The following is a 15,341-nucleotide window of genomic DNA, read 5'->3' as shown; positions in this document are numbered from 1 at the left end:
GGGGTAACATGAGGGGGAACTTCTTTACTCAGAGAGTGGTAGCTGTGTGGAATGAGCTTCCAGTGAAGGTGGTGGAGACAGGTTCGTTTTTATCATTTAAAAATAAATTGGATAGTTATATGGATGGGAAAGGAATGGAGGGTTATGGTCTGAGCGCAGGTATATGGGACTAGGTGAGACTATGTGTTCGGCACGGACTAGAGGGGTCGAGATGGCCTGTTTCCGTGCTGTAATTGTTATATGGTTATATGGTTATAGCACTAAAACAATAATACACTATAACACAAAACTATTATACATTCTAACGTCTAGCAATATAACAATAGTATAGCACTTAATAACACACTACAACATATTATATTATAAACTCAGTATAGCACTAAAACAATAATACACTATAACACAAAACTATAATACATTCTAACGTCTAGCAATATAACACTATAATACACTAAAACACGACAGTACACGCGATAATAACTATATACTAACAGTTTAACATTATAAAACAATACACTAAATACACCAGCACACAATAGAACACCACATTATTATACTCTCGCAATTTGAAAGTATAACTATTATTGCCACACCACAACAGTGTTATAACACTGTACTTAATAACCGCACCGCACTTCCGGCAAGATCGCCTTACTTCCCGCAATGTCACCATACTTCCGGCAAGTTCGCGATACTTCCGGCCAGGTCGCCATGCTTCCAGCAAGGTCGCCTCGCTTCGGAAAGGGCGTACACTTCCGGCAAGGGCGCCACACATCCGGCAAAGTCTCCACACTTCCGGCAAGGTCGCCACACTTCCGGCAAGGTCATCACACTTCTGGCAAGGTCGCCGCACATCCGGCAAGGTCTCCACACTTAAGGCAAGGTCGCCACACTTCCGGCAAGGCCGCCGCACATCCGGCAAGTCCGCCGCACTTCGGCAAGGTCGCCTTACTTCCCGCAAAGTTTCCACACTTCCGGCAAGGTCGCCACACTTCCGGCAAGGTCGCCACACATCATGCAAGGCATGCAACACTACTGGTAAGGTCGCCACACTATGGTCGCCACACATCCGGCAAGGTCTCCATACTTCCGGCAAGTCCGCCTCACTTCCGGTAAGGGCGCTACACTTCCGGCAAGTTCGCCAAACCTCCGGCAAGGTCGCCTCACTTCCGGAAAGATGCAACACTTACGGCAAGATCGCCACACATCAGGCAAGGCATGCAACATTTCCGGCAAGGTCGCCACACTTCCGGCAAAGTCGCCTCACTTCCGGAAAGATGCAACACTTACGGCAAGATCGCCACACATCAGGCAAGGCATGCAACACTTCCGGCAAGGTCGCCACACTTCCGGCAAAGTCGCCTCACTTCCGGTAAGGTCGCCACACTTCCGGCAAGGTCGCCACACATCAGGCAAGGCATGCAACACTTCCGGCAATGTCGCCACACTTCCGGCAAGGTCGCCGCACTTCCGGCAAGATCGCCGAACATCCGGCAAGGTCTCCACACTTCCGGCAAGGTCGCCGCACTTCCGGCAAGATCACCGCACTTCCGGCAAGCACGCCACACGTCCGGCAAAGTCTCCACACTTCCGGCAAGGTCGCCACATATCAGGCAAGGCATGCAACACTTCCGGCAAGGTCCCCACACTTCCGGCAAGGTAATAATGTGTTGTTGTCTAGTGTTGGTGTATTTATATTATGAGTACAGCACGGAAACATGCCATCTCGACCCTTCTAGTCCGTGCCGAACACATATCCTCCCCTAGTCCCATATACCTGCGCTCAGACCATAATGGGGCTTTTTCAGTGGGCGACTTGACGCAAGAGTTAACCAGAGTTTAACATCGTGGGAACCTCGTGCGATAACAGTACGGCATTCGTGGACCACCGTGGACCACCGTGGCGCTAACGGCAGGTAATACTGTATTTACTGTACGTAACACGCACAAACACACTACACCAACACCCAACACCCAATAACACTATATAACTCGCTTTAGCAGACTATAGCACCCCACAACACTATATTATAATCAGTGTAATACACTGTAACAGTATAATACAATAATACAATACACTATAACACAAAACTATAATACATTCTAAAAGTCTAGCACAATAATACATTAAAACACTAATAATATAACACAGGAAAGACACGACAGAACACGCGATAGTAACTATATACTAATTTTAACATTATAAAACAATACACTAAACACACCAGCACACACTAGACAACATTATTATACTCGCAATTTGACTATGACAATTATTACCACTACATTATGTTATAATCACGTTAATATTTTTACGTACTCAATAAATTACGATATAACATAACATAACGCTAGCACAATATAACACTATAATACACTAATGTACACCACGTTATAATACTGTACCAAATAATGACAGTAGAATATTATAACACGTTATAATACACAATAATTTATTATAACACTTGAACACATTTATATATGTGCTACAACACAAGACATACCTCATAACACTACCCTTATAAGCTACACACGAATAACCACCCAACAATACAACAATACACTTTAACTCGTTCGTTCACTGTAATTTATTGTGCTACCACGGAAACCTTACTCTCTATAGATTTCTCTCCAACCATACTTATCTCTCTATCGGTATAGCACAATCATATTTGTTGCGTTGTAATATAACACTATTGTAGTAGTGCGTTATAGTATTTATGCGTGTTATAGTGGGTATAGTTTTAGGATGTGTATTATTGTTAGACTGTATTATGTGATATAGTGATAGTGTTAAAGTGTGATAATGCTTCATGTATTATGCCGTTATAGTGTTATGTATAGTGCATTATGAATTAAAATAACGCAATACTGCTTTTTTTAATAGATTGTAATTGTTTATTAGGTGACAATTTTCTGTATGGTTCTAAATAATATTCTTATAGTATATTATGTATATATATAGTAGGTTATAGTGCTATGAGCAATATATTACAATATAACTATCGCGATGCTGTAATACTGTAAATATCAGTATCTGTAATTATATGAAGTATAAAACATTATAACTGTAACAAACATCACACAAGGTAGACACACTTCCGGCAAGGTCGCCACATATCGGGCAAGGCATGCAACACTTCCGGCAAGGTCGTCACACTTCCGGCAAGGTCGCCGCACATCCGGCAAGTCCGCCGCACGTCCGGCAAGATCGCCTTACTTCCCGCAAGGTCGCCATAATTCCTGCAAGGTCGCCATACTTCCGGCAAGGTCGCGATACTTCCGGGAATGTCACCGCACTTCCGGTAAGGGCGCTACACTTCCGGCAAGCGCGCCACACTTCTGGCAATGTCGCCACACTTCCGGCAATGTCACCGCACTTCCGGCAAGGTAGCCACACTTCCGGCAAGGTCGCCACATATCAGGCAAGGCATGCAACACTTCCGGCAAGGTCGCCACAATTCCGGCAAGGTCGACGCACATCCGGCAAGTCCACCGCACTTCCGGCAAGATCGCCTTACTTCCCGCAATGTCACCATACTTCCGGCAAGTTCGCGATACTTCCGGCCAGGTCGCCATGCTTCCAGCAAGGACGCCTCGCTTCGGAAAGGGCGCACACTTCCGGCAAGGGCGCCACACATCCGGCAAAGTCTCCACACTTCCGGCAAGGTCGCCACACTTCCGGCAAGGTCGCCACACATCATGCAAGGCATTCAACACTACCAGTAAGGTCGCCACACTATGGTCGCCACACATCCGGCAAGGTCTCCATACTTCCGGCAAGTCCGCCTCACTTCCGGTAAGTGCGCTACACTTCCGGCAAGTTCGCCAAACCTCCGGCAAGGTCGCCTCACTTCCGGAAAGATGCAACACTTACGGCAAGATCGCCACACATCAGGCAAGGCATGCAACACTTCCGGCAAGGTCGCCACACTTCCGGCAAGGTCGCCTCACTTCCGGAAAGATGCAACACTTACGGCAAGATCGCCACACATCAGGCAAGGCATGCAACACTTCCGGCAAGGTCGCCACACTTCCGGCAAAGTCGCCTCAGTTCCGGTAAGGTCGCCACACTTCCGGCAAGGTCGCCGCACATCAGGCGAGGCATGCAACACTTCCGGCAATGTCGCCACACTTCCGGCAAGGTCGCCGCACTTCCGGCAAGATCGCCGAACATCCGGCAAGGGCTCCACACTTCCGGCAAGGTCGCCGCACTTCCGGCAAGATCACCGCACTTCCGGCAAGCACGCCACACGTCCGGCAAAGTCTCCACACTTCCGGCAAGGTCGCCACATATCAGGCAAGGCATGCAACACTTCCGGCAAGGTCCCCACACTTCCGGCAAGGTAATAATGTGTTGTTGTCTAGTGTTGGTGTATTTATATTATGAGTACAGCACGGAAACATGCCACCTCGACCCTTCTAGTTCGTGCCGAACACATATCCTCCCCTAGTCCCATATACCTGCGCTCAGACCATAATGGGGCTTTTTCAGTGGGCGACGACGCAAGAGTTAACCAGAGTTTAACATCGTGGGAACCTCGTGCGATAACAGTACGGCATTCGTGGACCACCGTGGACCACCGTGGCGCTAACGGCAGGTAATACTGTATTTACTGTACGTAACACGCACAAACACACTACACCAACACCCAACACCCAATAACACTATATAACTCGCTTTAGCAGACTATAGCACCCCACAACACTATATTATAATCAGTGTAATACACTGTAACAGTATAATACAATAATACAATACACTATAACACAAAACTATAATACATTGTAAAAGTCTAGCACAATAATACATTAAAACACTAATAATATAACACAGGAAAGACACGACAGAACACGCGATAGTAACTATATACTAATTTTAACATTATAAATCAATACACTAAACACACCAGCACACACTAGACAACATTATTATACTCGCAATTTGACTATGACAATTATTACCACTACATTATGTTATAATCACGTTAATATTTTTACGCACTCAATAAATTACGATATAACATAACATAACGCTAGCACAATATAACACTATAATACACTAATGTACACCACGTTATAATACTGTACCAAATAATGACAGTAGAATATTATAACACGTTATAATACACAATAATTTATTATAACACTTGAACACATTTATATATGTGCTACAACACAAGACATACCTCATAACACTACCCTTATAAGCTACACACGAATAACCACCCAACAATACAACAATACACTTTAACTCGTTCGTTCACTGTAATTTATTGTGCTACCATGGAAACCTTACTCTCTATAGATTTCTCTCCAACCATACTTATCTCTCTATCGGTATAGCACAATCATATTTGTTGCGTTGTAATATAACACTATTGTAGTAGTGCGTTATAGTATTTATGCGTGTTATAGTGGGTATAGTTTTAGGATGTGTATTATTGTTAGACTGTATTATGTGATATAGTGATAGTGTTAAAGTGTGATAATGCTTCATGTATTATGCCGTTATGGTGTTATGTACAGTGCATTATGAATTAAAATAACGCAATACTGCTTTTTTAAATAGATTGTAATTGTTTATTAGGTGACAATTTTCTGTATGGTTCTAAATAATATTCTTATAGTATATTATGTATATATATAGTAGGTTATAGTGCTATGAGCAATATATTACAATATAACTATCGCGATGCTGTAATACTGTAAATATCAGTATCTGTAATTATATGAAGTATAATACATTATAACTGTAACAAACATCACACAAGGTAGACACACTTCCGGCAAGGTCGCCACATATCGGGCAAGGCATGCAACACTTCCGGCAAGGTCGTCACACTTCCGGCAAGGTCGCCGCACATCCGGCAAGTCCGCCGCACGTCCGGCAAGATCGCCTTGCTTCCCGCAAGGTCGCCATAATTCCTGCAAGGTCGCCATACTTCCGGCAAGGTCGCGATACTTCCGGGAATGTCACCGCACTTCCGGTAAGGGCGCTACACTTCCAGCAAGCGCGCCACACTTCTGGCAATGTCGTCACACTTCCGGCAATGTCACCGCACCTCCGGCAAGGTAGCCACACTTCCGGCAAGGTCGCCACATATCAGGCAAGGCATGCAACACTTCCGGCAAGGTCGCCACAATTCCGGCAAGGTCGACGCACATCCGGCAAGACCACCGCACTTCCGGCAAGATCGCCTTACTTCCCGCAATGTCACCATACTTCCGGCAAGTTCGCGATACTTCCGGCCAGGTCGCCATTCCAGCAAGGACGCCTCGCTTCGGAAAGGGCGCACACTTCCGGCAAGGGCGCCACACATCCGGCAAAGTCTCCACACTTCCGGCAAGGTCGCCACACTTCCGGCAAGGTCATCACACTTCTGGCAAGGTCGCCGCACATCCGGCAAGGTCTCCACACTTAAGGCAAGGTCGCCACACTTCCGGAAAGGTCGCCGCACATCCGGCAAGTCCGCCGCACTTCGGCAAGGTCGCCTTACTTCCCGCAAAGTTTCCACACTTCCGGCAAGGTCGCCACACTTCCGGCAAGGTCGCCACACATCATGCAAGGCATGCAACACTACCGGTAAGGTCGCCACACTATGGTCGCCACACATCCGGCAAGGTCTCCATATTTCCGGCAAGTCCGCCTCACTTCCGGTAAGTGCGCTACACTTCCGGCAAGTTCGCCAAACCTCCGGCAAGGTCGCCTCACTTCCGGAAAGATGCAACACTTACGGCAAGATCGCCACACATCAGGCAAGGCATGCAACACTTCCGGCAAGGTCGCCACACTTCCGGCAAAGTCAACTCACTTCCGGAAAGATGCAACACCAACGGCAAGATCGCCGCACATCCGGCAAGGTCTCCTGACCCTTTGAGTTCCTCCATCACTTTGTGTTGAAGTCAGGTCTGGACATTGCTTGGCTCAGTCTCAGGCGCCGGCTAACTATTATTGTCTTTTTTTAATAGATTGTAATTGTATATTAGGTGACAATTTTCTGTATGGTTCTAAATAATATTCTTATAGTATATTATGTATATATATAGTAGGTTATAGCTTTGAGCAATATATTACAATATCACTATAGCGCTGCTGTAATACTGTAAATATCACAGTATCACTGTAATTATAACACCGTGACAAACATCACACTACATCACACTACAATATTACACCACTGCAGTAACACTATAGGATTATAAACCATATAACAAACTAATAGTTAATGCTACAGTTTATAATATTATAATCCATTATAACACTATAACAAACATCACACTACATCACTACAATACTACACCACTGCAGTAACACTATAGGTTTATAAAACATATTACAAACTAATAGTTAATGCTATAGTTTATAATACTATAATGCATAGTGCATGCATTATAACTATAACACTATAACACATTTAACACAAAATAATACACAACACACCATAACGCACAAACTATATAAAACATCCACATAATAACACATTTTATCACTGTCTTACACACATGTTACATATATAACATGACATCTATGAAAGCCCAATAGCACATTACAATACATTATCACACATTATACTATAATACATTATAATACACCAGCACAAACACTACACTGCAACACCCAATAACACATTATACACTATCTCGCTTTAGCAGACTATAGCAATCAATAACACACTCTAATTCTATAATACTTCAAACAATAACACAAAACACTATAATACATTCTAACGTCTAGCACAATTAAACTATAATATACTAAAACAATTTAATAATATAACAGGAAATCACACGATAGTGCACGCGATAATAACTGAATACTATAACTGTAACTATAATGAAGTATAACACATAACTATAACATCACTACATACACTACAATACTACACCACTGCAGTAACACTATAGGACCATAGTTAATGCTAGTTTATTTCACTGTTCATAATTCATTATAACATTATAACACAAAATAATACACACACCATAAAGCACTAAAACTATAACACACTAATATTGTGTAATATACACTAACATTATACTATATAATACTATATAAAACGATATACATCATAAAATAATATTAACATTACATTACGACAACACACTATATGGTATAACTATATCACAATGAAACACTAGTAATTAGTATAACACTATATAGTGTTAGTGATAGTTATACTTTATTATAGTGTGTTACAGTGAGATTCTATTATAGTGATATAGTGTTTTTATTGTTGTATTGTCGTGTATTATGTGTTAGTGTGTTATAGCGTGTTATTGTGTATTAAGTGTTAAATAGTACTATAGTTGTATAGTGTTAGTTTAATATTATAAAATGTTATACTGAAAAATTACTAGTGTGTATTAAGTATTATAATGTATAATATAGTTAGTATATTATAATGTTAAAGGATTTTATGTAATTGTGTATTACGTTATTATAGCATATCTATCTAGAGAATCTCCATCTGCAACCATATCTATCTCTCTATCGATCTAGTTCATTATGTATATGCGTGTTATGTATTATTATATAGACTGATAATAGAGCGTTAAATTGCTTCGTGTACTGTGATGTGTTTATGTATAGTTTTATAGTATCATGGTATATTACATGATAGTGTAAATATGTGATATTATATTAAAGTATTGTAGTTTCTAAGTGTATTAGAATGTGTTATTACGTGTTATGGAATATATCTTTCTATATAGTTTATAGTGTGTTATAATGTGTGCGTTTGTGTACTAGACTATTAGTGTGTAGTATTGTTTTGTGCGTTATGGGGTGAGTGCATTATAGTGTTGAAAGTGTGTTATAGTGTGTTATAATGTTGTGTATTAAAGCGTTACTGTGTTATATAATACATCTATTATGCATTATAGCGTTACTGTGATGTGACTGGTGTTATAATGTATTGTAGTGTATTATAGTCTGTTTTAATAGTGAATGACCATTTACTGTATGGTTCCAAGTATTTTTCTAGTATTTTATGTATATATATATATAAATGGTTATAATGCTATAAGCAATATATTACAATATAACTATAATTGCGCTGCTGTAATAATAATTATCAGTATCACGCTGTAACTATAATGAAGTATAATACATAATACACTATAACAAACATCACACTACATCACAATACAATACTACACCACTGCAGTAACACTATAAGATTATAAACCATATAACAAACTAATAGTTAATCCTAATAATTAATGCTAGTTGATTACTGTTTATAATACTATAGTTTATAATGGATTATAACTCTGCAACAACCAATAACACACTATACACATTATACACTATCTCGCTTTAGCAGTATAGCACTTAATAACACACTACAACATATTATATTATAAACTCAGTATAGCACTAAAACAATAATACACTATAACACAAAACTATATTACATTCTAACGTCTAGCAATATAACACTATAATATACTAAAACACGACAGTACACGCGATAATAACTATATACTAACAGTTTAACATTATAAAACAATACACTAAATACACCAGCTAGAACACCACATTATTATACTCTCGCAATTTGAAAGTGTAACTATTATGACCACACTACAACACGTTATAACTGTACTAAATAATGACACTACAATACTGTATTTACTGTACGTAACACGCACAAACACACTACACCAACACCCAACACCCAATAACACTATATAACTCGCTTTAGCAGAATATAGCACTTAATAACACCCCACAACACTATATTATAATCAGTGTAATACTATAACAGTATAATACAATAATACAATACACTATAACACAAAACTATGATACATTCTAAAAGTCTAGCACAATAATACATTAAAACACTAATAATATAACACATGAAAGACACGACAGAACACGCGATAGTAACTATATACTAATTTTAACATTATAAAACCATACATTAAACACACCAGCACACACTAGACAACATTATTATACTCGCAATTTGACTATAACAATTATTACCACTACATTATGTTATAATCACGTTAATATTTTTACGCACACAATAAATTACGATATAACATAACATAACGCTCTAGCACAATAAAACACTATAATACACCACGTTATAATACTGTACCAAATAATGACAGTAGAATATTATAACACGTTATAATACACAATAATTTATTATAAACTTGAACACTAAGATATATGTGCTACAACACAAGACATACCTCATAACTCTACCCTTATAAGCTACACACGAATAACCACCCAACAATACAACAATATGATACACTTTAACTCGTTCGTTCACTGCAATTTATTGTGCTACCACGGAAACCTTACTGTCTATAGATTTCTCTCCAACCATACCTATCTCTCTATCGGTATAGCACAATCATATTAGTTGCGTTGTAATATAACACTATTGTAGTAGTGCGTTATAGTGTATTTATGCGTGTTATAGTGGGTATAGTTTTAGGATGTGTATTATTGTTAGACTGTATTATGTGATATAGTGATAGTGTTAAAGTGTGATAATGCTTCATGCATTATGCCGTTATAGTTTTATGTATAGTGCATCATTAATTAAAATAAAGCAATGTTATACTGCTTTTTTTAATAATTGTAATACAATTTTCTGTATGGTTCTAAATAATATTCTTATAGTATATTATGTATATACATAGTAGGTTATAGTGCTATGAGCAATATTACAATATAACTATCGCGATGCTGTAATACTGTAAATATCAGTATCACTGTAATTATATGAAGTATAATACATTATAACTGTAATAAACATCACACTACATCATTACAATACTACACCACTGCAGTAACATTATAGGATTATAAACGATATAACAAACTAATAGTTAATGCTACAGTTTATAATACTATAATGCATTATAACACTAACAAACATCACACTACATCACACTAATGCTACACCACTGCAGTAACACTATAGGATTATAAACCATATAACAAACTAATAATTAACGCTACAGTTTATAATACTATAATGCATTATAACATAATAACAAACATCACACTACATCACTACAATACTACACCACTTCAGTAACACTATAAGATTATAAACCATATAACAAACTAATGCTATAGTTTATAATACTATAATGCATAATGCATGATGCATTACAACACTATAACACTAACACAAAATAATACACAACACACCATAACGCACAAACTATATAAAACATCATCACATAATAACACATTTTATCACAGTATAATACACACATGTTACATATATAACATGACACTATGAAAGCCCATTACAATACATTATCACACATTATAATACACCAGCACAAACACACTACACTGCAACACCCAATAACACATTATACACTATCTCGCTTTAGCAGACAAATACACAATACAACACATATTACAATCTCAGTGTAATACACTATAATTCTATAATACATTAAAACAATACACTATAACACAAAACACTATAATACATTCTAACGTCTAGCACAATAAAACTATAATATACTAAAACAGTTTAATAATATAACAGGAAATCACACGATAGTGCACGCGATAATAACTAAACACTAACAGTTTAACATTATAAAACAATATAATGTATTTGTTAAATAACAATATAATGTATATAATATAACTGCTAAATATGCAGATGATACTAAGATAGGTGGGGTGGATAATGAAGTAGATTTTCAAAGTCTACAGTGATTTATGCCAGTTGGAAGAGTGGGCTGAAAAATGGCAGATGGAGTTTAATGCCGATAAGTGCTATATAACTGCTACACCTTGGCAGGACAAATCAAAATAGGACGTACACGGTAAATGGTTGGGAATTGAAGAATGCAGGTGAACAGAGGGATCTGGGAATAACTGTGCACAGTTCCCTGAAAGTTGAATCTCATGTAGATAGGGTGGTAAAGAAAGCATTTGGCCTTTATAAATCAGAGCTTTGAGTATAGAAGTTGGGATTTAATGTTAAAATTGTACAAAGCATTGGTGACGCCAATTCTGGAGTATGATGTACAATTTTGGTCGCCTAGGAAGGATGTCAACAAAATAGAAGAGAGTACAGAGGAGATTTACTAGAATGTTGCCTGGGTTTCAGCAACTAAGCTACAGAGAAAGGTTGAACTTTAGGCCTTTATTCTTTGGAACAAAGTGCGGTGACCTTGCCGGAATTGTGGAGACCTCACCGCATGTGCGGCGACCTTGCCGGAAGTGTGGAGACCTCGCCGGATGTGCGGCGACCTTGCTGGATGTGCGGCGACCTTGCCGGAAATGTGGCGACCTTGCCGGAAGAATGGCGACCTTGCCAGAAGTATGGAGACCTTTCCGGAAGTATGGCGACATTGCCGGAAGTGTGGCTACCTTGCCGGAAGTGTGGAGACTTTGCCGGAAGTGTGGCGAGCTTACCGGAAGAGCGGTGACCTTGCAGTATTATGGTGTATTATAGTTTGTTGAACGTTTGTTGAACAAACCGTTTAACCCAATTGACAGTCACGTTATGGCACATCATTTTTACCGATGATATAAGCTTGGAATGTGTATTTCCGATGCCTTTTAAAAAAAAAAAAATAACTTGTTAATTTTCTGGAAGTACAACATTCTTTACAGGCATAATTGTTGGTATTTAACAGTATTAAAATACTGTTATAATCTATTATGTGTTACGGTGTGACTGTGATGTGATAACGTGTTATAGTATTATAGTGTATTTTAGCTTGTTTTAATAAATTGTAGTAGTATATTAGAATGTGACAATTTACTTGCTGGTTCTAAATAGTATTTTTATAGTATTTTATGTATACATATATAGTAGGTTATAATGCAATATATTACAATATAACTATAATAGCGATGCTGTAATACTGTAAATATCACAGTAACTGTAACTATAATGAAGTATAACATAACTATAACATTACTACATACACTACAATACTACACCACTGCAGTAACACTATGGGACCATAGTTAATGCTAGTTTATTTCACTGTTCATAATTCAATATAACATTATAACACAAAATAATACACACACCATAAAGCACTAAAACTATAACACACTAATATTGTGTAATATACACTAACATTATACTATATAATACTATATCACACGATATACATCATAAAATAACATTAACATTACATTACGATAACACACTACATGGTATAACTATATCACAATGAAACACTAGTAATTAGTATAACACTATATATAGTGTTAGTGATAGTGTGTTATACTTTATAGTGTGTTATAGTGAGATTCTATTATAGTGATATAGTTTTTATTGTTGTATTGTCGTGTATTATGTGTTAGTGTATTATAGTGTATTAAGTGTTAAATAGTACTATCGTTGTATAGTGAGTTTAATATTATAAAATGTTATACTGAAAAATTACTAGTGTGTATTAAGTATTATAATGTATAATATAGTTAGTATATTATAATGTTAAAGAATTTTATGTATGTAATTGTGTATTACGGTTTATTATAGGATATCTATCTAGAGAATCTCCATCTGCAACCATATCTATCTCTCTATCGATCTAGTTCATTCATCATAGTATGTATATGCGTGTTATGTATTATATAGACTGATAATAGAGCGTTAAATTGCTTCGTTTACTGTGATGTGTTTATGTGATAGAGCATCATGGTATATTACATGATAGTGTAAATATGTGATATTATATTAAAGTGTATTGTAGTTTCTAAGTGTATTAGAATGTGTTATTACGTGTTATGGAATATATCTTTTTATATAGTTTATAGTGTGTTATAATGTGTACGTTTGTGTACTAGACTATATTAGTGTGTAGTATTGTTTTGTGCGTTATGGGGTGAGTGTATTATAGTGTTGAAAGTGTGTTATAGTGTGTTATACTGTTGTGTATTAAAGCGTTACTGTGTTATATTATGTATTATAGCGTTACTGTGATGTGACTGGTATAATGTATTGTAGTGTATTATACTGTTTTAATAGTGAATGACCATTTACTGTATGGTTCTAAGTATTTTTCTAGTATTTTATGTATATATATATAAATGGTTATAATGCTATAAGCAATATATTACAATATAACTATAATTGCGCTGCTGTAATAATAATTATCAGTATCACGCTGTAACTATAATGAAGTATAATACATAATACACTATAACAAACATCACACTACATCACAATACAATACTACACCACTGCAGTAACACTATAAGATTATAAACCATATAACAAACTAATAGTTAATCCTAATAATTAATGCTAGTTGATCACTGTTTATAATACTATAGTTTATAATGGATTATAACTCTGCAACAACCATTAACACACTATACACATTATACACTATCTCGCTAATAACACACTACAACATATTATATTATAAACTCAGTATAGCACTAAAACAATAATACACTATAACACAAAACTATAATACATTCTAACGTCTAGCAATATAACACTATAGTATAGCACTTAATAACACACTACAATATATTATATTATAAACAGTATAGCACTAAAACAATAATACACTATAACACAAAACTTATACATTCTAACGTCTAGCAATATAACATTAGTATAGCACTTAATAACACACTACAACATATTATATTATAAACTCAGTATAGCACTAAAACAATAATACACTATAACACAAAACTATAATACTTCTAACGTCTAGCAATATAACACTATAATACACTAAAACACGACAGTACACGCGATAATAACTATATACTAACAGTTTAACATTATAAAACAATACACTAAATACACCAGCATACAATAGAACACCACATTATTATACTCTCGCAATTTGAAAGTATAACTATTATTGCCACACTACAACACGTTATAACACTGTACTAAATAATGACACTACAATACTGTATTTACTGTACGTAACACGCACAAACACACTACACCAACACCCAACACCCAATAACACTATATAACTAGCAGACTATAGCACCCCACAACACTATATTATAATCAGTGTAATACTATAACAGTATAATACAATAATACAATACACTCTAACACAAAACTATGATACATTGTAAAAGTCTAGCACAATAATACATTAAAACACTAATAATATAACACAGGAAAGACACGACAGTACACGCGATAATAACTATATACTCATTTTAACATTATAAAACAATACACTAAACACACCAGCACACACTAGACAACATTATTATACTCGCAATTTGACTATGACAATTATTACCACTACATTATGTTATAATCACGTTAATATTTTTACGCACACAATAAATTACGATATAACATAACATAACGCTAGCACAATATAACACTATA

At 36.9% G+C, this 15,341-nt stretch overlaps 1 long non-coding RNA gene across 1 annotated transcript; it reads right to left on the bottom strand.

The window, feature by feature from the left end:
• Positions 1-606: 606 nt before the first annotated feature.
• Positions 607-14,741, bottom strand: LOC116987777. The gene is made up of 3 exons (XR_004415788.1): positions 14,704-14,741; positions 10,206-10,209; positions 607-616 (listed from the first exon to the last, which is right to left on the bottom strand). It is a non-coding gene; the product is annotated as an uncharacterized LOC116987777 (long non-coding RNA).
• Positions 14,742-15,341: the final 600 nt, after the last annotated feature.

The sequence above is a fragment of the Amblyraja radiata genome, chromosome 26 (genome assembly GCF_010909765.2).
Source record: "Amblyraja radiata isolate CabotCenter1 chromosome 26, sAmbRad1.1.pri, whole genome shotgun sequence".
NCBI classification, from domain to species: Eukaryota; Metazoa; Chordata; class Chondrichthyes; order Rajiformes; family Rajidae; genus Amblyraja; species Amblyraja radiata.
The sequence above is the reverse complement of the archived record's forward strand: the minus strand, read 5'-3'. Positions and strand labels throughout refer to the sequence as shown.